The sequence below is a fragment of the Dendrobates tinctorius genome, unplaced genomic scaffold (assembly GCF_039654945.1).
Source record: "Dendrobates tinctorius isolate UK_male_01 unplaced genomic scaffold, ASM3965494v1 ptg000065l, whole genome shotgun sequence".
NCBI lineage: Eukaryota > Metazoa > Chordata > Amphibia > Anura > Dendrobatidae > Dendrobates > Dendrobates tinctorius.
In genome coordinates this window covers 2,558,553-2,583,630 of record NW_027361733.1, presented here as the reverse complement: position 1 = coordinate 2,583,630, position 25,078 = coordinate 2,558,553, and positions in this window count along the sequence as shown.

The following is a 25,078-nucleotide window of genomic DNA, read 5'->3' as shown; positions in this document are numbered from 1 at the left end:
GTTCATTTGTGGGGGTCTGAGTTTCGGGATCGGCGCGTTCGTTTCAATTGTGACAACATGGGCGTTGTGGGTGCGATTAACGGTCTTACCGCATCGTCCCCTCCAGTCGTTCGAGTGTTGCAACAGTTGGTTTTGCTATGCTTGTCCTTGAATGCACATGTGACTGCGTCTCATGTTCCTGGAGTCAAGAATGACATAGCTGACTCTCTCTCTCGTTCGCAGTGGGATCGTTTCCGCTCGTTGGTGCCAGAAGCGGAGGTCGAGGGTTTAGCTTGTCCTGAGGAATTGTGGAACCTGGCTTACGGGCCGCAGAGTCGCTGATCGAAGCTTCCTTGGCGCCTAAAACTTGGGAGACTTACCGGGCAGTGTGGCGGATGTGGGAGGAAGTTGTTGCAGCTGGCCTGGTCGATGGTTTCGAGCAAGATCAGGAAGGGATGTTGTTGGCCTGGTTGGGGCGCGGCTCTGTTGAGGGTTGGTCGTGTGCAAAAGTTTCTCGCATTTTGGCCGGCTTGTCCTTTGGCTTTCACTTGCGTGGCAGTCGAGATTTGACAAAGACATTTCTAGTCAAACAGGCGGCGAAGGGTTTTCGTCGGGGCCGAAGCAAGGGGGATTTGAGGAGGCCGGTATCCTTCAATTTATTGGAGCAATTGGGTCTTACACTGGAGTCTGTGTGTTCTACGCGTTACGAGGTCTTGTTGTTTCGTTTGGCTTTTTCGTTTGCATTTTTTGGGGCTTTACGTGTTGGTGAACTTGTTTCTTCCAGTAAGAAATTGGCGGGGGGGTTATTGGCCAGGGATGTTGTATTGACTTTGGGCGGGGTTGAATTTTGGTTGCGACGTTCCAAGACGGATCAGTCGGGAAGAGGTCGCCGGGTGGTGTTGGGCAAGGTGCCTGGTTCTGCAATGTTCCCTGCTCAGTGCTTGAGGAATTTTTGGGACTTGCATCCCAGCTTGACTGGGTCTCTGTTGTGTCATCTTGACGGCGGCAGTTTGTCCAGATATCAGTTTGGTGCCGTTTTTAAGAAGTCCGTTCGGTGGCTGGGCCTGGATGACTCTCGCTTTGCTCCTCATTCTTTCAGGATAGGGGCGGCGACGGAAGCGGCAGTGGGGGGTTTGGATCCGGCTTCTATACGGCACATTGGTGGTTGGAACTCTAACCGATATCGGAGTTATGTTAGGCCTTAGTCGTCATTTGTGTTGTTAGCACTCATCCTTTTTTGTTGCAGGTGTCGAACCTTTGCTGGTTTGGATTTTTGGGCACTCCTTCGTTCATTGGGGAGCTTTGAGAGCTGATGTCCGACATGAAGGCAGACAACTGGGCTTCCCCAGGAACACGGCGGTGGTGCGGTGGCTCGGCTTCCGGGGGATGGAATGGCGGAGGGTTTTACAGGAAATTCATGTGTGTGCCCAGTTGGATCGCGCACCGGACATTCTTGTTCTTCATGTGGGGGGTAATGATTTGGCGGTTAGGCCTTTTCGGGAACTTATAAAGGACATCAAGCAGAATTGTTTGCTGTTGTGGTTGTTATATCGGGGGGTCACCATTGTGTGGTCCAAAATAGTTCCACGCAGGCGGTGGCGTTCCATGAGGTCCCTGGTGAAGGTCAACAAGGCCAGGATTAAAGTTAACAGGGCGGTGTCTTCCTTTGTGGTAAGAAACGGGGGTGTGGCTGTGCGTCATTTTGATCTCGAAAGGGGTGAAGGTGATTTTTGGTTGGCGGATGGGGTCCATTTGAACGGGGTCGGCTCCGATATTTGGACTCTTGGTCTTCAGGAAGGCATTTAGCGGGCCATTGCATGGCGTGTTCGGGGGGTCTCGGGCCCTTGAGGTGTTCAAGGTCCCTCGTTGTGGCGGTTTGGAAAGGGGGAGTCCTTGCAGTCGTTTGGAAATTTGGTTTTTGGAGATTCACTGTATAGGGTCTCCTCCGTTTATAAGTTGGTGGTGGTGATCAGGTGAAAGGTGGATGGGGAGTTCCGTAAAGAGTGCGGATCCCCTAGTTGCCTAGTGGACAGACGTGTCAGTGGTTGGTGCTCCCGAGCCAGTGGGGTAATGGCTGGGAGTAATATGTGGGGTTCTGTCCACAGCATTTTGGGGTCGATTCACCTAGATCTTGTGGCTTCAAGGACTCCTCCTCCGGGTTCAAGTTTACTGTATCTATGTTATTTATAATACTTTATTATTATTGTTGTTTGTTGTTTAATAAAAGGCTGCTGTGGCCATATCAATTCCAAAAAGAAACCTTTGGTCTTTGATTTTATGTTGCGGCGTATGGGGTTAATTCAGGTCGGGGTGGGGGGTGCGGGGTTGTGGGTGGGTCCCATCTCCCCCCCTGCTGGGAGCAACTTGACAATACCAACGTCAAGAATGGATGCCACAGAGAAGTTTACAGTAGTCGAGGCAGGAGATGATGAGGGCATGCACTAGTGTTTTTGCAGATTCTTGATTAAGGTATTTATGGAGCCAGGAAATATTTTTGATTTGGAGTAGGCAGGAAATGAAAAGGGCTTGGATATGTAGTTTGAAAGACATATTAGAGTCCAGGGTTACCCCGAAGCAGCAACCTTGCGAAGCTGAGGACAGTGAGCAGCCATTTATGTTAATTGATAGGTCTGTTGTGGGGGTTGAGTGATATGGATTGCTTAGGCTACTTTCACACATCAGTTTTTTTTCTGACAGGCAGGATCCAGCTATTTTTAGAAAAACCGGATCCGGCGTAAATTTTGGAGAGCTGAAGAAACGGATCCGTTTTTCCACCAGATCCGTCTTGCAGGTTTATATCTGTTTCCTGGGGGCTGGCCAATTGGATCTGAGCATGCCAGACTTAAAAAACCGGATCCGTCTTTTTCCAGATCCGGCGCCCATAGACTTCCATTGTGGCAAAATGCCGGAAGCACCGTTTTTTCGCCGCAGACAAAAAACAAGAGATGTCAAAAGCAATATTAAAGGATTTTGGGGATATGTCAAAAGTAAAAGAAAAGTCAAAGATGCTATAGGATTTTTACAGGATGAAAATGATGAAATGGTAAGACAGGATGTTGAGAAGGCTGAACTTTTAAATTCCTATTTTGCATCTGTTTTCTCTCAGAAAGGAAATGTAACATCAACTGTTATTCACTGTCCTATTAAGGGAATAGAAGAATTCAGGATATCTATAAACAGAAAGATAGTGAGGAAACACTTAGCTAACCTAAATGAATTCAAGTCTCCAGGTCCAGATGAATTACACCCAAGAGTACTGAAGGAGATAGCAGAAGAAATTTTTGAACCCCTCTCCATAATCTTTGAAAATTCTTGGAGAACAGGAGAAGTGCCAGAAGACTGGAGAAGAGCAAATGTTGTTCCTATCTTCAAAAAGGGGAAGAAGGTGGACCCAGGCAACGATAGGCCGGTGAGTCTGACTTCTATACCAGGAAAGATCTTTGAACAAATTATTAAACAACATGTATGTCAATACCTGGATAAGAATGAAGTGATTAAACAGAGTCAGCATGGGTTTGTAACTAATAAGTCATGTCAGACTAACTTAATTTCCTTCTATGATGGTATCACTGATTGGGTGGATCAAGGAAATGCTGTAGATATAGTATATCTTGACTTCAGCAAAGCATTTGACAAAGTCTCTCATACAATCCTTATTGAAAAAATGACTAAGTATGGAATGGACAAGGCAACTGTTAAGTGGATTCATAACTGGCTTAGTGATCGGACCCAAAGAGTGGTCGTAAATGGCTGCACATCCAGTTGGAAGAATGTCTCAAGTGGGGTACCACAGGGCTCTGTCCTGGGCCCTGTATTGTTCAACATCTTTATCAACGATTTAGATGAAGGAATTGAGGGTAAACTGATTAAATTTGCTGATGACACAAAGCTAGGAGGGATAGCTAATACTAGAGAAGAGAGAGAGAGGATTCAAAAAGATTTAAATAAACTGGAGAAGTGGGCAGCAACTAACAGAATGGTTTTTAACAGGGAGAAATGCAAAGTACTACATCTGGGCAATAAAAATGAAAAAAGCAGATATAGAATGGGAGGAATAGGGCTAAGTGACAGCACATGTGAAAAAGACTTGGGTATACTAATAGATCACAGACTGAATATGAGTCAACAGTGTGATGCAGCAGCAAAAAAGGCAAATGCAATTCTAGGATGTATTAACAGAAGCATACAGTCTAGATCACGTGAAGTCATTATTTCCCTCTACTCCTCTTTGGTCAGACCTCATCTGGAATATTGTGTCCAGTTTTGGGCACCACATTTTAAAAAAGATATCAACAAACTGGAGCAAGTTCAGAAAAGAGCGACCAGAATGGTGACCGGTCTGCAAACCCTGTCTTATGAGGATTTGGGAATGTTTAGTTTGCAAAAGAGAAGACTGAGAGGAGACTTAATAGCTGTCTACAAATATCTAAAGGGCTGTCACATTTTAGAAGGATCAACTTTATTCTCATTTGCACGAGGAAAGACTAGAAGCAATGGGATGAAACTGAATGGGAGGAGGCACAGATTAGATATTAGAAAAAACTTTTTGACAGTTAGAGTGATCAATGAGTGGAACAGGCTGCCACGAGAAGTGGTGAGTTCTCCTTCAATGGAAGTCTTCAAACAGAGGCTGGACAGACATCTGACTGGGATGATTTAGCGAATCCTGCTTTGAGCAGGGGGTTGGACCAGATGGCCCAGGAGGTCCCTTCCAACTCTACGATTCTATGATTCTATGATTCTAAAACGTTACTAGAGACGTTTTTCCAGATGCCAGAATCAAAATTTTTGCCGGATCCAGCGAAAACTGGAAGAAACTGAAGGCCATGCGAAAAACAGTTCTGGCGCCTGATTTCGCCAGATCCAGTTTTTCTAAAAATAGCCGGATCCTGCCTGTGGAAAAAACCTGATGTCTGAAAGTAGCCTTAATGGCAATGATGAAATTATTTTCTTCTGGAGTGTGAATTTAAGTTCATCATATATCCATTGCATCAGGGACTCAAGTAAAGCCTTAATAAAATTTAACCAAAAAAAATAGCTAAATATATCATAAGTAGAGTTGAGCGATACCGTCCGATACTTCAAAATATCGGATCGGAATGGATCGGCCGATCTTTAAAAAAAGTATCGGTATCGCCGATGCCGATACCGGAAGTCCCATTCAAGTCTATGAGACTTCCGGTATCGGAATTGGAAAAACCCTTTCCTGCCCTTGTACAGCCTCTCGGGGGTCTGTACGGGCCTTCCGGGGGTCTCTGCCGGCCTGCCGGGGGGCTGTGCCGGCCTGCCGGTGGGCTGTGCGGACTGCCCGGGGTCTGTACCGGCCTGCCGGGGGGCTGTGCCGGCCTGCCGGTGGAGTGTGCACCCTGTGGGGGTCTGTACCGGCCTGCCGGGGGGCTGTGCCGGCCTGCCGGGGGGCTGTGCTGATGCTACAAGTCCCATCGGGCGATGCCTGCTACCATGACAGTGATTGACACATTAGCCAATGATGGGACAGTAGTAGTCCCATCATCCGGCTAATGTGTTAAATGTTAAAAAAAAAAAAAATACTACATACATACTACATGCATGCTACATACATACTACATGCTACATACATACCACATATATACTACATGCATGCTACATGCTACATACATACTACATATATACTACATGCATGCTACATACATACTACATGCTACATACATACTACATACATACTACATGCATGCTACATACATACTACATGCATGCTACATACATACTACATGCTACATACATACTACATATATACTACATGCATGCTACATACATACTACATGCTACATACATACTACATACATACTACATGCATGCTACATACATACTACATGCTACATACATACTACATATATACTACATGCATGCTACATACATACTACATGCTACATACATACTACATACATACTACATACATACTACATATATACTACATGCATGCTACATACATACTACATGCATGCTACATGCTACATACATACTACATATATACTACATGCATGCTACATACATACTACATACATACTACATACATACTACATGCATGCTACATACATACTACATGCATGCTACATACATACTACATGCTACATACATACTACATATATACTACATGCATGCTACATACATACTACATGCTACATACATACTACATACATACTACATGCATGCTACATACATACTACATGCTACATACATACTACATATATACTACATGCATGCTACATACATACTACATGCTACATACATACTACATATATACTACATGCATGCTACATACATACTACATGCTACATACATACTACATACATACTACATGCATGCTACATACAATACATTCATACAATACATACATAGACATACAGTACATATAACATAGAGTAACATACTTACCAATACTTGTCACATTGTTCCCCGAAGCCATTGTCTTTTACGGAATAAATATTAACATAACAAACCACAAAAATACTCACCCATGATCCGAAGCAGTCCACGAGTGTGTCCCACGACGATCTTGGGTAGAGAACTGCAGCATCAGCTGATGCTGCCGCTCTCTACGGGCTGCAGGAATCCAATGACGGGAGGTAGGTATCCTTCCGCACTGTATTCCTCCGCCACTTAAAAAAAAAAAGTCCCTAGTCTCACTTTATGGCAAAAGCTGCGTGGGAACTTTCTCACACAGCAATGTGGACAAAAGTATTGGCACTGTTCGAAAAATCATGTGATGCTTCTCTAATTTGTGTAATTAACAGCATCTGTAACTTACCTGTGGCACCTAACAAGTGTTGGCAATAACTAAATCAAACTTGCAGCCAGTTGACATGGATTAAAGTTGGCTCAACCTCTGTCCTGTGTCCTTGTGTGTACCACATTGAGCATGGAGAAAAGAAAGAAGACCAAAGAACTGTCTGAGGACTTGAGAAACCAAATTGTGAGGAAGCATGAGCAATCTGAAGGCTACAAGTCCATCTCCAAAGACCTGAATGTTCCTGTGTCTACCGTGCGCAGTGTCATCAAGAAGTTTAAAGCCCAAGGCACTGTGGCTAACCTCCCTAGATGTGGACGGAAAAGAAAAATTGACAAGAGATTTCAACGCAAGATTGTGCTGATGTTGGATAAAGAACCTCGACTAACATCCAAACAAGTTCAAGCTGCCCTGCAGTCCGAGGGTACAACAGTGTCAACCCGTACTATCCGTCGGCGTCTGAATGAAAAGGGACTGTATGGTAGGAGACCCAGGAAGACCCCACTTCTTACCCCGAGACATAAAGCCAGGCTGAAGTTTGCCAAAACTTACCTGAAAAATCCTAAAACGTTTTGGAAGAATGTTCTCTGGTCAGATGAGACAAAAGTAGAGCTTTTTGGGCAAAGGCATCAACATAGAGTTTACAGGAGAAAAAAAGAGGCATTCAAAGAAAAGAACACGGTCCCTACAGTCAAACATGGCGGAGGTTCCCTGATGTTTTGGGGTTGCTTTGCTGCCTCTGGCTCTGGACTGCTTGACCGTGTGCATGGCATTATGAAGTCTGAAGACTACCAACAAATTTTGCAGCATAATGTAGGGCCCAGTGTGAGAAAGCTGGGTCTCCCTCAGAGGTCATGGGTCTTCCAGCAGGACAATGACTCAAAACACACTTCAAAAAGCACTAGAAAATGGTTTGATAGAAAGCACTGGAGACTTCTAAGGTGGCCAGCAATGAGTCCAGACCTGAATCCCATAGAACACCTGTGGAGAAATCTAAAAATGGCAGTTTAGAGAAGGCACCCTTCTAATATCAGGGACCTCGAGTAGTTTGCCAAAGAAGAATGGTCTAAAATTCCAGCAGAGCATTGTAAGAAACTCATTGATGGTTACCGGAAGCGGTTGGTCGCAGTTATTTTGGCTAAAGGTTGTGCAACCAAGTATTAGGCTGAGGGTGCCAATACTTTTGTCTGGCCCATTTTTGGAGTTTTGTGTGAAATGATCAATGTTTTGCTTTTTGCTTCATTCTCTTTTGTGTTTTTTCATTTAAGACAAATTAAATGAAGATAATACCAAACAATTTGTGATTGCAATCATTTTCAGGAAGAAACTGAGTATTATCTGACAGAATTGCAGGGGTGTCAGTACTTTTGGCCACAACTGTAGCTCCTCCAGAGTCTCAAAGGTGCTGCTCATGAAAGATGTTCCCTCAATAGTACATGGTTTATATACCATCAGTTTACTCTGTTCTCTGCATTGCATCCACTAGATACATTTTTTTGACTCCTTGATTTCAAGTCTAGCTGGTGATGTAAATGATCTATTCCGGTTGTGTTCAGGAATCAGGATCACGTGGTAATGACCAGGGAGTCATTCTTACAAAGAATATATTTTATTGCCAAACAGAAAAATACAATAATTTAAAATAAATAGATAAATAATAAAATATAGATAATAAAATAGATAAATAAGTGGCTGAAAACATGGTGGGTTCTGCAGCTGGGGGCCCTTGTCGGACTACTGAGCGGTTTTATGGTACTGTTTATTCCTCATGAGTTTGGAGAGGCGAGCAGCTTGCAGTAGATTGCGATTCATGTATACGTGGATTATCCTACGAGCGCATACTACGTCATCCTGCAAATTAGAAAGATATAAAAGTTATACTCTACAGTAGGAAAATCTCCTGTCTACCAAAGGAGCGTTTTTACAAACCAGTTGACTTTCCTACATATGAATTGCAATCTGGTTATACTGTAGAAACATCAGTGGTTGATCAATCTGGTTATAATATCAGACCTGCAGAGATGTAATTCTAAGTATTGTGGAGGCCATTACCTGCTCTTCCAAGATCTTCTCCAGCTCATTAAAATATACACCTATTTCTTGGACTGTGGTGCAGTTTTCTGTGGTCCTTGAGATCTGTAGAGAAATAACATATGCTCATTAGTTATTGCCCGGTGTAGCAATAAGGACGGTTGTAAATTCATTTGGTGCAGAACTTACACAGTTCTCCAGCAGATTTGCCTGGTGATACAGATCTTCTTGAAGCTGCTCCCAGGATGTATGGTTGCTCACAAGTTTCTCCTGGTGCTTCATGTAGAAATGGGCAGTTTTGTACAAGAGTTCACTCACCGTCATGGCCGCACATTCGACCTGTAAATTCAATATCACAAGGATTATTGGACCAGGTTCTTTAGTTGTCCAAGATCATAGAGTCATTCCCTATTAGGAGGTCAACTGTGGAAAATTTTATTGGTTACGCCAATGAATGAATGGTCTTTTTTTTTTTAATTCTGCATACATCAGTTACTTCTCTTCTATATGAAAATGAAAGCGCATTAGATGCTCTGATCATCACTAAAAGAGGTAAATGTACACACCATGACTGGATATACTGTCGAAGCATTAGTTTTATTTTTTTTCTGAATTTCTTTTGCAACTGGATCCAGAAAAATATCCATATGTTATGTTTTGAAGTGTCCATTGACCTCCTACTGATGTGTTTCCATCAACGTCCCCATTTTCAGCAGGACAGAACAAGAGGAAGACTCATTTCTCATGCTGTTTACCCAACAGATCCATTTTATTATTTGTACACTGTAAGCCTATGACAGGAGGATGCTACAGTAAAGTCATATAGTATTTTTTTTTCTCAAAATTTGCAACTTAATTTGAAAATGTAAAATAAAAAGTTAATTTGGAAACAAATGTAGAAAAAAAACTGTTGTTCTTGGAAAGTTTTATATTTTCTGTAGAAAAAAAGCCTATTTTTATCAAATTTTAAAAAAATAGGATGTAATAACAATAAAATTACCTTACCTGATAAATTTTGTAGAGATCAGTGACATTGGGTCTTATTTTGGTCGCACAGCTGTCTGATATACCATTCTCTGGAATCTGGAATAGAATATAAAGCAATGTATAATCAGCAGGAATAATATCACATTATGTACAGCACCGTCACTTCAGAACCAAGCTCTATGGACCACGGTATGATTGTGATGACTTTGCTATACACACCACCTATTGCTGCACCACTGCAGGTAACTAAGGTCACCTTGGTCTATAGCAGTGTTTCCCAAACTACGGTTCTCATGGCCCCCCAACAGATCATGTTTCCAGGATTTCCACATTGTTGCACAGGTGAGAGAATTTCTGATGTCTTGACATCACATGTACAATACTAAGAAAATCCTGAAAACATGACATGTTGAGGGCTGTGAGGACTGAAATTTGGGAAATACTGGTCTATAAGAAGAAAAAACAAGTGCACAGGTACCAGGAGCTCACCATGTGATGGAAGTCGTTAAGCATCTTGTTGGGGAGATCTTTGTGGTTGTCTTGGAGCCATATGCATCTCTTGGAGAAGACAATGGAGTTGAAGCAGAGCAGGAGGAGGAAAGTCCAAGTGTTGACGGGAGACATTATCTGTGGCCCAAAGAATGTGTTGCGGAGAAGATGTGAGGTTTAGCAGTAGGTTCTGGGCTTCTCTCTCCTCGTGTTGTCCTTGGTTTGTGCTGGACTCCATCTTCAATCATCACAGTTTTATACACCAAAACATACCTGGATGTCAGAGAAGTTAATTTTTCTTAGAAGTCGGGAGCTTCCCCATCAGTTTTATTTTTCATTCATTTACTGATTTAGAGACATCTAGTGGTGGATTACAGCAAAACTTCCATTCTTGAACATTCTTAGGTTTAGTCAATTTCCTTCATGATACACGTTATGAAAGTCACATGTAAAAATGGTTAAAATGAAATTGATTATGTTCAGCAGGTGAGAAGTAGAAAGGATGATCTATAGGTAAGGGTAGGAACATTGGTTTAGGGTTTTGGTGTTGCACAATTTAAAGGTATTATCCCAAAAAATGTATTCAGAGGCTCATGGCTGACTTTAACTCGAATAGACAAGTTATTTTCCATTTTTGCGGTTTTGCTTTTTCCTTCCTTTCATCCGAGAACTATAACTTTTTTTTATCTTTCCATCAATGTAACCATGTAAGGGCTTGTTTTTGAGGGACAAGTTGTAGATTTGCATGCCACCATAAATAAATAAAATATGTGAGGGATTGATGAAAAAAAATTGTTAGTTGGGTTTTATTTTTACAAAGTAGAAAAAGTTCAGCTCACCGTTACAGGCGTCTTGATGATCGGTGCACGGATCCGTTGTGTTAGACGTGCAGCAATGCGAAAAGGAAAATATTCAGCTCAACGTTATAGTGAAGCCAATATTTTATTCACCATGCAAAGTGACAGATTGAGGATAAAAGCATCAGTATAATACAGGATGGAAATGCGATATCAACGTGTTTCTGGTGGACTAGCACCCTTAAAGGGAATTTGTCACCCCATTTTTGGCCTATAAGCTGAGGCCACCGACATCAGGGGCTTATCTAGAGCATTCTGTAATGCTCTAGATAAGCCCCCGATGTAACCTGAAAGATAAGAAAAACGAGTTATATTATATTATACTAGACTGGATCCCCGGGTGAGTATAATATAACTCGTTTTTCTTCTCTTTCAGGATACATCGGGGGCTTATCTACGGCATTACAGAATGATGTATATAAGCCCCAGATGTCGGTGCCAGCAGCTTATAGGCCAAAAATGAGGTGACAGATTCCCTTTAATCATGACCAAGGGTGCTAGTCCACCAGAAACGCGTTTATATCGCATTTCTATCCTGAATTATGCTGATGCTTTTATCCTCAATCTGTCACTTTGCATGGTGAATAAAATATTGGTTTCACTATATCGTTGAGCTGGATATTTTCCTTTTCACTTTATTTTTACGGCTTTCATTGTAAGGTAAAAATAATCCAATGGAAAAAAACCCTGAACTTTGTAAAAAAAAAAAAAAAAAAAAAAATATATATATATATATATATATATATACAGTCATGGCCAAAAGTATTGACACCCCTGCAATTCTGTCAGATAATACTCAGTTTCTTCATGAAAATGATTGCAAACACAAATTCTTTGGTATTATTATCTTCATTTAATTTGTCTTAAATGAAAAAACACAAAAAGAATTGTCCTAAAGCCAAATTGGATATAATTCCACACCAAACATAACAAAGAGGGTGGACAAAAGTATTGGCACTGTTTGAAAAATCATGTGATGCTTCTCTAATTTATGTAATTAACAGCACCTGTAACTTACCTGTGGCACCTAACAGGTGTTGGCAATAACTAAATCACACTTGCAGCCAGTTAACATGGATTAAAGTTGACTCAACCTCTGTCCTGGGTCCTTGTGTGTACCACATTGAGCATGGAGAAAAGAAAGAAGACCAAAGAACTGTCTGAGGACTTGAGAAACCAAATTGTGAGGAAGCATGAGCAATTTCAAGGCTACAAGTCCATCTCCAAAGACCTGAATGTTCCTGTGTCTACCGTGCACAGTGTCATCAAGAAGTTTAAAGCCCATGGCACTGTGGCTAACCTCCCTAGATGTGGCCGGAAAAGAAAAATTGACAAGAGATTTCAACGCAAGATTGTGCGGATGTTGGATAAAGAACCTCCACTAACATCCAAACAAGTTCAAGCTGCCCTGCAGTCCAAGGGTACAACGGTGTCAACCCGTACAATCCGTCGGCGTCTGAATGAAAAGGGACTGTATGGTAGGAGACCCAGGAAGACTCCACTTCTTACCCAGAGACATAAAAAAGCCAGGCTGGAGTTTGCCAAAACTTACCTGAAAAAGCCTAAAACATTTTGGAAGAATGTTCTCTGGTCAGATGAGACAAAAGTAGAGCTTTTAGGGCAAAAGCATCAACATAGAGTTTACAGGAGAAAAAAAGAGGCATTCAAAGAAAAGTACACGGTCCCTACAGTCAAACATGGCGGAGGGTCCCTGATGTTTTGGGGTTGCTTTGCTGCCTCTGGCACTGGGCTGCTTGACCGTGTGCATGGCATTATGAAGTCTGAAGACTACCAACAAATTTTGCAGCATAATGTAGGGCCCAGTGTGAGAAAGCTGGGTCTCCCTCAGAGGTCATGGGTCTTCCAGCAGGACAATGACCCAAAACACACTTCAAAAAGCACTAGAAAATGGTTTGAGAGAAAGCACTGGAGACATCTAAGGTGGCCAGCAATGAGTCCAGACCTGAATCCCATAGAACACCTGTGGAGAGATCTAAAAATGGCAGTTTGGAGAAGGCACCCTTCAAATATCAGGGACCTGGAGTAGTTTGCCAAAGAAGAATGGTCTAAAATTCCAGCACAGCATTGTAAGAAACTCATTGATGGTTACCGGAAGCGGTTGGTCGCAGTTATTTTGGCTAAAGGTTGTGCAACCAAGTATTAGGCTGAGGGTGCCAATACTTTTGTCTGGCCCATTTTTGGAGTTTTGTGTGAAATGAGCAATGTTTTGCTTTTTGCTTCGATTCTCTTTTGTGTTTTTTCATTTAAGACAAATTAAATGAAGATGATAATAATACCAAACAATTTGTGATTGCAATCATTTTCAGGAAGAAACTGAGTATTATCTGACAGAATTGCAGGGGTGTCAGGACTTTTTCCCACAACTGTAGCTCCTCCAGAGTCTCAAAGGTGCTGCTCATGAAAGATGTTCCCTCAATAGTACATGGTTTATATACCATCAGATTACTCTGTTCTCTGCATTGCATCCACTAGATACATTTTTTTACCAAAGAATTTGTGTTTGCAATCATTTTCAGGAAGAAACTGAATATTATCTGACAGAATTGCAGGGGTGTCAATACTTTTGGCCATGACTGTATATATATATATTTATTTATTTTTTTTTACACCATTTTTGGATGATCCACAACTTTTCTATTTTTTTTCTGACAATGGAGCTGATTGGGGGCTTTTTTGCTTGGAAGCAGGCTTTTTTTAATACTATTTTGGACTATATACAAGGTTTTGATTACTTTTTATTTAGAGAGGGGTGGTAGCAAAAAAACATTCTCTGATTAGCATCCCATGATCATGCTGCAGGGGGATCGATGGCACCTGGTGTGCACGCATTGGTGATCACGCCATCGAAATCCTGATGTCAGTGTTTGACAACAGCATCTAAATCATTAAATGGCAGCGATTGAAGCTAGCTCTGGTCTCAGCTACATTACATTCATAGACATATGCTGGCTGTATAACACAGCTCGCATTTACCTTGTGTGGAGTGGGCTAAGCTCCTTATCCCTCTTCACATTTGAGGACCCCAGTGTAGACAGTTACGTCCATTTGCAGTAAGGAATTAAAGATGACAATAACACAATGGGCATCAACACTACAATATTTCCTTATGGAAAGTGTCAGTGTTGTTCACAGCTGTGAGATCCAATATGATATATACCTAGCTATAAAGGGTGCTGATGCTGGGATCTCACCCACAGTGTCCAAAAATGTTAGTGCTATAGGTGAGGTGTTATACCATAGTTTGGCGGACTTATAATAGATTATGCATTGTATGGAGAAGTTCCATGTTACATCTAGTGGCAGTGATCTCTCGGGTGGTACTTTCACTAGGATTAGTGGAAATTACAAGGACTTGTACTGGGCTCAAAGGGCACAAACACTTGTACTGGGCTCAGGGATAATGTCATATCCATCATTCAAGTCTTCACTAACATAATAGAAAAGGCTTCAGCCGATTAGTGATAGTTGATTTGTAAGTGTGGTCACAAGACATTGTGGGACACTGACATTGGAAAAATGGTGCCAGTCTGGGAGGTAAGGACATTTGTGTTAGGCAGCATGTACATACTATATATTAGTACAAAACCCGAATGCTAATTAATCGTTTAATTCCCTATATAAATTGAAATGCGTGAACTCATGAAACAGCCACAGCAGTTGGCGTAACGTGGGGTTTATACCCTCTCCTTATCTTCTTACACTTTCTAGGTAGCACCATAACGTTGTATGCTAATATAGGATCTGGTATTTGTATTATATCTTATATATGCTTTTTTGTTTCTGTTGGCTTGTTATGGCCACTCTTGTTATTTTGTACATGTACCTTTGTGTTTTGTTTTAGCTTAGTTTGTATGGCGATTAATTGCATCTCCACACAAACTATTCTGTGGAGACCTAATTGGTTTTATTGCAAAAAAATTTGTTTTTTTTTCCGTTTTAATATTAGCTGTCCACTGTGATCACGTAATCAAGTGTTTTAAATTTTTTGTGTTGATTGTTCTGCTGTGTATTAGGGGGTTATTAGTGCCTTAGATACACCATTCTTTCTTTCCTGTTTAACACAGATCCTGGTCCATCACTACATAGGAAAAATCCTGATTTTAGCAGGAGTCTGGCAGTGGCTATCTCATAGAGAATACAGGACCAGTTGGGACCATATACCGGTTCTACTAACCCACCATGCAAACATTTTCTGAATACTTTAGGGTGAGAAATTGCGTTTGTTATACACTTAAAGGGGTTGTTTACTTTTATAAAAAATCTGCTCATAGGCTCAGTTAGGTGTAAAACCGCTAACTGTGCTTTGGTTAGCCTCCCTGGGTCCAGCGTTACCTCTCCGCCGCTACCCTGGTCTCTATACTATTTCACTGCAAAAGTGACATCACGTGGATAGCGATGCAGCCAATCACTGAGCTCAGCGACTTGTCTCGTCTACATTAGTGAAACTTGAAAGATTCATTTTGTTATTTCTAACAATCAAGCTATAGAGTCCTTTTTTCCAGGTATCATGTTGTCAATTATGTCACAAATCACTTTTGGAAGAATAACTGAGCGGTTCAGTAAGAACTGTGAGACGTTGTTATATTTGTGAACTGAATCTATGTGAAACAACCCTTTTTAAATGGCAAATGAAAAAAAGACATAGCACAGTTCTGGCAGGCACATTTTTGATATTTTCAGTTATTCTTTGGGAAGATGGGAGAAAGGCTCACCTGCAAGGCTAAAGAAAAAAGACATTTCCAGGATTTTGGCCCATTGAGCAACCTCCACCACAACCTTTTGAGAGCAGACAAAAGAGCAATGACAGGTTATCCAATATTGCTAACAAAAATTGTCACAAGTTTTAGATAGTTAAAACCACCCAGTGGAGCTGGTAAAACAAGTGACATCATAAATTCTCGACTACATGATGTCAGAGTTCATTGCTGAATTGTCAGAATATTGACCACGTAGCCAAAATCTGGAGATAGCCTATTCTCGGATGCATTGGCCAATGAGGTATCTATGCTACTACAATACCACCAAGTTTCATCTACCAATGTCTCACATCAGAAGACACATCCGGAACAACTGCCTTGAGTAATTCAGATTAGATTCTGCAGTCATAATGAATTCATTTAGAATAGGCAAAATAGTGGGAACTTATAATTGGCTCATTAAATTTGAGGTAGTGAACAATTTTATGAAGTTGAACCTCAGACGATTGAAGTCGGCCCTTACATTTTTCTTGCTTGTACAAGATAAATTTGGTTATACTCGTCTAACTATAGCAGAAACTTCATTTTCTCCTTGTGGGACCACAGAGATTCTCTACAATTTTAATGGTATATAGGATGAGATTTATACTCGTGTTCCACAGTTTCTGGGAAAATATCACAAAACTACCTATTGGGTGTTTAATAATAATTCTATTTTCTAGTATTTTATATATATAGGAATGTATTGTAATCAATATCCAGTGGACAGTGTGGATCAACTACATGAAGGCCTTGATTCATTAAATTGTTTACACCATGAATCTGGCATAAAACACTTAGAAAAGTAGCAAAATGTATGCGCAACGCAAAACTGAGCAAAAACGTTGTGACTTTTGTTGTTTCCTTGCCATTTTCGGCCACTCTGCCAAAAGCTCATCTAATTCATGACTAGCTGTTGTGTACTTTACACCACAAATCTACTCCAGTTCCTCTCTGTGGTGAGGGGCGCACTCCACTTTTAACATTCTGTATGATGTTTGGACGCTGCTCAATGGACTTGATGCGGTTGTTTTGTACATGTAGACATGCTTCTCCTTTCAAGTTAAGTTTAAACCTGAGACAATTAATTACAGTAAAATATCTTTATTTCTTGGTAATTCTACTTTCAGATTCCTTCATATATTCTAGAGAAAAGAGAATAGATTTGATATGAATCTAATTCATATTGAGATTTTAGGAATTCACTGAACCTGGAGAATCTGAACATTGTGATTCGCTTGTCTAAAATGGCCACCACCTTTTACACTTTCCAGAACATTGCATCAGCCAGGAAAGGCTCACATGACCTTGAGCAGACTTCCCCATAATGCCATGCAGCTACAGTATAATATCACATGGTGATATAGCTCAACCAATCAGGCGGGACGAATGTAGTCTGTATAAAAGCAGAGACAGTAATGCAGCAGCCATTGTGTGGCTAATCTGAATAGTAAGAGGATGTCACAGTTCACAGCTCAGCTTAGCCATGGAGATAGGCAAGGAAAGTGATGAAAAAGATTTTTAATCCATCAAAACGAATTAAAAGCAAAACATTATTTATTGTGACTTCATTTAAATAGTAGCATGAGCATAGAAAAATATCTAAAGTGTTTTGAGTCTGGCTGACTTTTAATTGAAGCTAAAGGTAAGCCAAAAAACATTAAAAAAAACCTAAACATATAGTGTGTAGCAGCACAGTAGAGAAGAACATTAAAGGTACTTTTAATTTGTCGCACAGTGATTTTCTGCAAATCAAATTTCTGAGGAAAATCCAAAGAGTCTGGTAATTTGAATTTCTTAATACTTGATATAACGGGGTCTACAAGCTGGGGTACCTCTTTCCATACCACCCCGTGTTTTCAGAGGTCAGCTCTGCGTTGGCTAGAGTCTGAATGAATGACGCTGGCTGGAATTCCTTGTTTTCATGGGCGCATATAAAAGATCACTGCTTCTCCATGTATTTCCAGTCTGACAACACTTTACTTACAGGACAAAGAATATATCACACAGATACAGAGGGCAGGCCAATAGAAAAGCGGCAGGCCAGACATGCATTACAAAAGCCGCAGGTGGCCGGAGCCTGCCGATGTTTACTATGGAAATTACAAAGGTGGGGGGAGGGCGGACAAAAGGGGAATGCTGATGCATTAGGGACATGCATCTCACATAGAACCTATTATCCATACATATAGCTGCACAACATATTCTGGGTGCTGAGTGGTTCTGTAGCATGTAACACGGCTCCCCCTTTTCAGCGACGCGATCGGCATACACAGTCTGATCCTCAACGGATCGGTTTGGGGATGACCGAAGTTTATGGGGTTGGTACAAGTTCCGTTTGTCGACTTAGTCCATCGGCGTTACGGTTTTGTTTGCCGGGTCTGTGGTGGATGGTGAAGTCCAGAGGTTGTAGGGCTAAACTCCACCGCAACAATCTGGCGTTGTCTCCGGAGACCCGATTAAGCCAGACTAGGGGATTATGGTCCGTTAGGAGGGAAAACTGTCGTCCATACAAATATGGTTGTAACTTCTTGAGTGCCCATACTACCGCCAGGCACTTCTTCTCGATGGCCGCATAGCTTCACGGGGCAGTAGTTTCCGACTCAGGTAAGCTACCGGGTGTTCTTGGCCGTCCGGCCCGACTTGGCTCAGTACTGCCCCCAAATCAAACATAGAAGTGTCTGTGTGAACCAGGAGATGTTTAGTTGGATCGGGTGCGGCCAATACAGGGGTATTGGTGAGGGCGTCCTTTAGTTGGCGGAAGGCTTCCTCACACTCTGAGGTCCAGGTTACCTGGTGGGGTTGGTTCTTACAGGTCAAATCAGTGAGGGGCTTAGCTACGCTGCTGTAATTGGGAACGAATTTCCTGTAATACCCCGCTGTCCCTAGAAATGCCATGACCTGGGTTTTAGTGCGTGGGATGGGCCATTTGGCTATGGCCTCAATCTTGGCTGGTTCTGGTCATTGTTTCCCACTTCCCACCCAATGCCCTAAATACTGAACCTCTGCTTTGCCCACTTGACACTTGTTTGGGTTCAGGGTGATTCTGGCCTGGTGGATCCTGTTCAATACTGTCTCTAGGTGATTTAGATGCTCTTCCCATGTCACACTGTAGATGGCGATGTCGTCCAGGTAGGCACAAGCATAGTCCTGGAGACCATCCAGAAGCCGGTCAGCCAGCCTTTGGAAGGTCGCCGGGGCATTCTTCATACCGAATGGCATAACTCGAAACTGGAATAAGCCGAACGGGGTGACGAATGCCGACTTGGAAATAGCGTCAGGACTAAGGGGAATCTGCCAGTAGCCTTTGCATAGATCGATGGTGGTCAAATACTTTGCCCCCGCCAGCCGGTCTAACAACTCATCCACACGCGGCATGGGGTATGCATCCGTCACTGTTTTCTCATTGAGCTTTCGATAGTCTACACAAAACCGTGTAGTCCCATCCTTCTTGGGCACTAACACTACGGGGGATTCCCATGGACTATCTGACTCTTCAATGACCCCTAAACGCAACATCTCTTGTATTTCTTGTCGCATCCCCTCTCGTACAGACTCAGGGACACGGAAGGGGTTTTGTCGCAGGGGGGTCTGATCCTGGGTCTCAACCTTGTGTTGTGCCAGGCGAGTGTACCCCGGTCTCTCTGAAAACATCCTCTGTAGCAGCCTCAACAACGTCTCCGCCTGCTGTCTCTCCCGGGGGCCTAGGTCTTCACCCAAGTGTACCTGGTCCCATGTTTTAGACTGAGTCCTTTCCCCTAACACATCCGGCAAGGGAAGTCCGGCTAAATCCTCTGCTTCAGGTGCACAGATGGCCACTACCTCCTAAGGGCGCTCCCGGTAGGGCTTCAGCATATTCACGTGGAACATGTGGATAACCCTGGGGTCGTCACAATCGGCGACATTATAGGTTGTGTCGGCTATTTTCCCCACTACCTGGTAGGGCCCCTGCCATGCAGCTTGAAACTTATTCTGCTTAGTGGGCTCTAACACCAGGACCTTCTGTCCTATTTCCAAAGTGCGCTCTCTGGCCCTCCGATCGTACCATATGCCCTGGCGCCGCTGGGTCGCCTGCATGTTCTCACGTACAGCCTGAGTCAGCTCCTGTAGGCGGTCCCGGAATTCCAGCGCATAGGGTACAATAGGTACCCCTTCTATGAGGCCCTCCCCTTCCCAGTGTTCCAGCACTAAGTCTAGGGGTCCCCTTACCCGTCTCCCGTATACCAGCTCGAACGAGGAGAACCCCGTGGATTCTTGGGGCACCTCCCGATAGGCAAACAGGAGGTGTGGCAAGAATTTCTCCCAGTCCCTGTAGGTCCTGGTAAAAGTCCCAATGAGCTGTTTTAATGTCCCGTTAAAGCGTTCACACAACCCATTGGTTTGCCGGTGGTACGGGGCGCTTCTAATGGACTTTACGCCTCACAGCTTCCAGTTGGTTGGTCACCTCTGCTGTAATCTGGGTACCCTGGTCCGAGATAATCTCCCGGGGAAATCCAACCCGTGAGAAAACCTGGAGCAGGGCGGCCGCCCCCGTCTCTGCCAGTATGTTAGGTAATGCAACCGCCTCTGGATACCGTGTGGCATAATCTACCACTGTCAATATATACTTTTTCCCGGACTGGGTTTGGCTAACGGCCCTATCAGATCGACCGCTACTCGGCTAAATGGTTCCTCCACAATGGGGAGGGGGCGTAATTTGGCCTTGCATCGATCCCCCCTCGTGCCAATGCGCTGACAACTGTCACAGGTCTGGCAGTACTGACGAACATCATAGGTTACCCCCGGCCAAAAGAAGTTTTGTGTCAGACGATGCCTGTTGTGACTGACACCGAAGTGCCCGGCCAAGGGTATATCATGAGAGATTCGCAGTAGCTCCTGCCTATACTTCTTGGGAACTACCAGCTGTTGTTTTATGGTGGGGCTCGTCCCTGTGTGGTGCTGCTCTGTGATCCGGTAGAGGAGTCCCTGATTCCTTACAAACTGTTCCCCTTCCAGTATTCCTCTCCCCTCCTGTGCCTTCCCACGATATCCCTCTAATGAAGGATCCTCAAGTAACTCCCTCTTAAATTCATCTGGGGTGGCCCAAGAAATGTGTCTGGCTATGGGAATACGTGCAGGGCTGGGATGTCTTACCTGGGTCTCCTCTGAGTGTGATTCCGCCTCCGCAGCTCGAGCTTGTCTCTGGGTGGTCACAGGATAGGTCTCAGCCAGAGGGGCCACCGAGAATGCAGACAACATGGGCCCCAAGTCATTTCCCAGCAAGACGTCTGCAGGCAAATCCTCCATCAAGCCGACCTCAACAAGGCCATCCCCGACTCCCCAGTTCAGGTGAATCCTGGCAGTGGGTAGTCGATGTATAGCTCCCCCTGCTACACGGACTGCCACTGTCCGGTCCGTCTTCTCTTGGTCCCTGATGAGATGAGGCTTCACAAGGGTCAAAGTTGCCCCGGAATCTCTTAGTCCCTGCATACGTTTCCCATTAACCCACACGACCTGTCGATGCTGTTGTCGATTATCTGCCCGGGCTGCCTGCACGAGGTCTACTTCATGCAGCACTTCCTCCATCTCTTCCACCCCTTGGTTAGTCGTAGCCCCCAATGCCGGGTCAGCTTCGCCTTGGTAGCAGTGTACAGCAGCCCGGCTGAAGGTAGCTGTTCCCGCCTTTGGCCACTGGGTCTGCTGAGTCCGGTTGGGACATTGTCTTTGCAGGTGGCCCAGCTGATGGCAGGTGTGGCATCGTGCCCCAGGGGGACTGTGGTAGGCCGGGTTTCTAGCTGGTCTCCCTACAATCTTCGGTGGTTTGGGGCCCTCCAAGTCCATGGGCGGGCCCCTAGTGACCACCATTGATCTGGAGAACTGCGGCCTCCTGGCATCATGATGTTCATTGGCCAGACGAGCGGCTTCCTCAAGAGTCATTGGCCGCCAGTCCCAAAGCCATTCCTGTGTCTCGGGGTTTATTCCTTTAAAGAATCGTTCTAACAGGAAGAGCTGGTGGACATCCTCCTTAGTGGTTGCTTGGCTCCCTTGCACCCACTGTAGCAGTGACCACCATAATTTACAGGCCCATTCAGCATGGGTATCGGTTACGCGTTTTATAAGTCCGCGGAACTTTTGGCGGTAGGCCTCTGGTGTCAGCGCATAACGGGCCAAGATCACTTCTTTGATCCGCTCATAGTCCATACAGTCCTCATCAGGTACCGTGCGATAGGCGTCTGCTGCCCAGCCTGTTAACTTGCTGGCCAGAATCTGAACCCGTTCCTCCGGCTTCACTTGATGAAGGGCACACTGCCGCTCAAAGTCCTGCATAAAGCCATCAATGTCTTCCTCTGCCTACCCCAACTGTCGGAAGGCATTATACTGGATCTTTTTGTGGCTTACTGTTGAAGGTACCTGGTCGAAGGCCAGAGCTCCCCCTGCTCGCTGGCTCTCCTCTCTCCGCTCTGCCATCTCCATCTTGGCCAGCTCCACTTTGGTCCGCTCTGCCATCTCCATCTTGGCTAGCTCTATCCTGGTCCGCTCGACCATCTTTTCCTTAATATCAGTACGCACATCAGCCATCACCTCTCGTATGATCTCTACTGCAGGGTTCGGGCCATAGAACGCTAGTCTGTTCTTTACCTCCCTCTGGAATTCGGTCTCCTCCATGTTCACATTGGGGGGCGCTGCACTGTCGTGTTTCATGATGGCTGCTGTCAAATCCGCTCTTGTTTTGTTGCTGGCGATCAAACCTCGGGCTTCCACCAGATCTTTTAATGTAGTCCTCTTTAACTTCTGGTAGTTATTTTCCATTCATTCCTTTCCTCCTATAGAAGGAGTATCAAATCCCGCTGTCTGCCACCAGTGTAACGGGGTCTACCAAGCTGGGGTACCTCCCCGTGTTTTCAGAGGTCCGCTCTGCGTTGACTGGAGTCTGAATGAATGAGGCTGGCTGGAATTCCTTGTTTTCATGGGTGCATATAAAAGATCACTGCTTCTCCATGTATTTCCAGTCTGACAACACTTTACTCACAGGACACAGAATATATCACACAGATACAGAGGGCAGGCCAATAGAAAAGCGGCAGGCCAGACATGCATTACAAAAGCCGCAGGTGGCCGGAGCCTGCCGATGTTTACTGTGGAAATTAGAAAGGTGGGGGGAGGGCGGACAAAAGGGGAATGCTGATGCATTAGGGACATGCATCTCACATAGAACCTATATCCTGAGTCCACAAGTTATTAGATATATGAAACTGAAATAGCTGTTGCAAAAAACAAAATTGTTATAAAGAAAAAAGGTTAACATTAATAGGGGTGCCCAAACTTTAACATATGACTGTATTTGAAAGAAGAAGTGTACAAAAAAGAGATAACTTATCGCTTGCAGTTCTTGTTGGGGAGAGGCTGGAATATCTCCCGCCAGGGTTGTTGTTCGTGGACAATGTCTCTGGCTCTGTTACGGAGGTACGAAAAGATGTATCCGCGCTCGCTGGGCTTGAGTGCATTGGAACGTAGAAACAATCTCTTTTGCTGATTCATCGGGAATGGCGCAGAACACGAACAGCATGCACGCTCACAGGCTGCGGCAGCGTGCGAGGCTCTGCAGTAGTCGTCAGAAGCAGAGCGACTCAGATTATCTTTCACTGAGAGTGGGAAGCAGCCATCCAGTAAAGGAAGGTCCAGTGACAGCTCAGTAAAGACTCAGTCAGTGGGCAAGTCAAACCATTGGGGGATAGATGATGAGGATTTAGCAGTCGGAGCCGTGGGGAGGGAGTCAACCTTCTCCTTGTTGTCCTGTCGCCTTCCCACAAATCTCCCTTGTTCAGCCCCTTTTATCTCCCCCACGCTCCCTGCTGTCCAGTGCAAAGGCCCTCCCCCCTCAGGAGAATCGTCCGCCAGTAACAGTTGTGTCAGTTCCGATAGTTCCGGCCCCAATGTGTGCTGGGAACCGCTGACTCTGTCCTGGCTCATCTTCTTACTCCCCAGCACCTCCTGTGATGTATGTGCTCCACAGCCTCTCTTGTGATGTATGTGCATGAGCCCCTCCTGTAATGTATATGCCCCTGCATCTTGTGTGATGTATATTCCCAACATCTCCTATGATGTATATGCCCTAGCATATTCTGTGATGTATATGCCTCAGTGTCTCTTGTGATGTATATACCCCAGCTCCAGCGTCTCCTGTGATGTATATGCCCTAGTGTCTTCTGTGATGTATATGTTCCAGCCCCCTGTGATCTATATAATCCAGCCTCTCCTGTGATGTATATTCCCATCCCCACTGCCTCCTGTGATGCATATACCCTAGCGTCTCCTGTGAAGTATATCCTCAAGTGTCTCCTGTGATGTATATGCCCCATATCTCCTGTAGTGTATATGCCCCAACCCCAGCATCTCCTATGTGTTGTCTATGCTGCAACCCCAGTGTCTTCTATGTAATTACATATAGCAGTGTCGGTGTCTCCTATATGATGTATATACTGCATACCCCTCACTGCAGCCTTAATGTCTCCTATGTGATGTATATATAGCAGTCTCAGTGTCTCCTATGTGATGTGTATACTGTAGGCCCCCACTGCTTCTGTTCTATAAATGTAACATGAGCAGTGATGAATTTTCCACTGTAAAGAGATATCCAGTGTAATCTACACATGTGTTCATATCTTACTGCTGCAAGTTCTTTTCCAAATTCATTGCAAAGAGTTGACTGTGCTCAAGACAGATGCAAACTTGTAAAATCAGTATGGAGTAGCAACATCATCATTACCATCTAATATCATACGTTCAACAGAAGCAGTTGCAGCCATCACATTAAATATTTGACCAAATATAGTAGGATAAATTCAAAGTTGATAATTTTGTACGACCTCTGAATGAGGTTATAAACATCCAAATGGCTCATGGCAGATAAAAGGTTACCGATATGGGGTGCAGATCTTTGTGTCATTAAAAATCCATGAAATAGCCAAAACAAAACCTAGGTACTGACTGAATCCCAATAGGTATCACATAACACAAGAGAGAGAGATTCTCCATGTTTCTGTTTTCATAAAATCATGGGGACTCCTTGTTCTGGGAATCTTACATCAGATCTATTTCTATAACCATTTAGAATTATGCCACAAATATGGCTTAAATTGTGCATATTATTGCAAATGTTTTCTGTTGATATAGAGGCTTCAAGTATTGGATGACCAAACAATCTGAGGAAAGAACAAAATTCTGAAATAAGG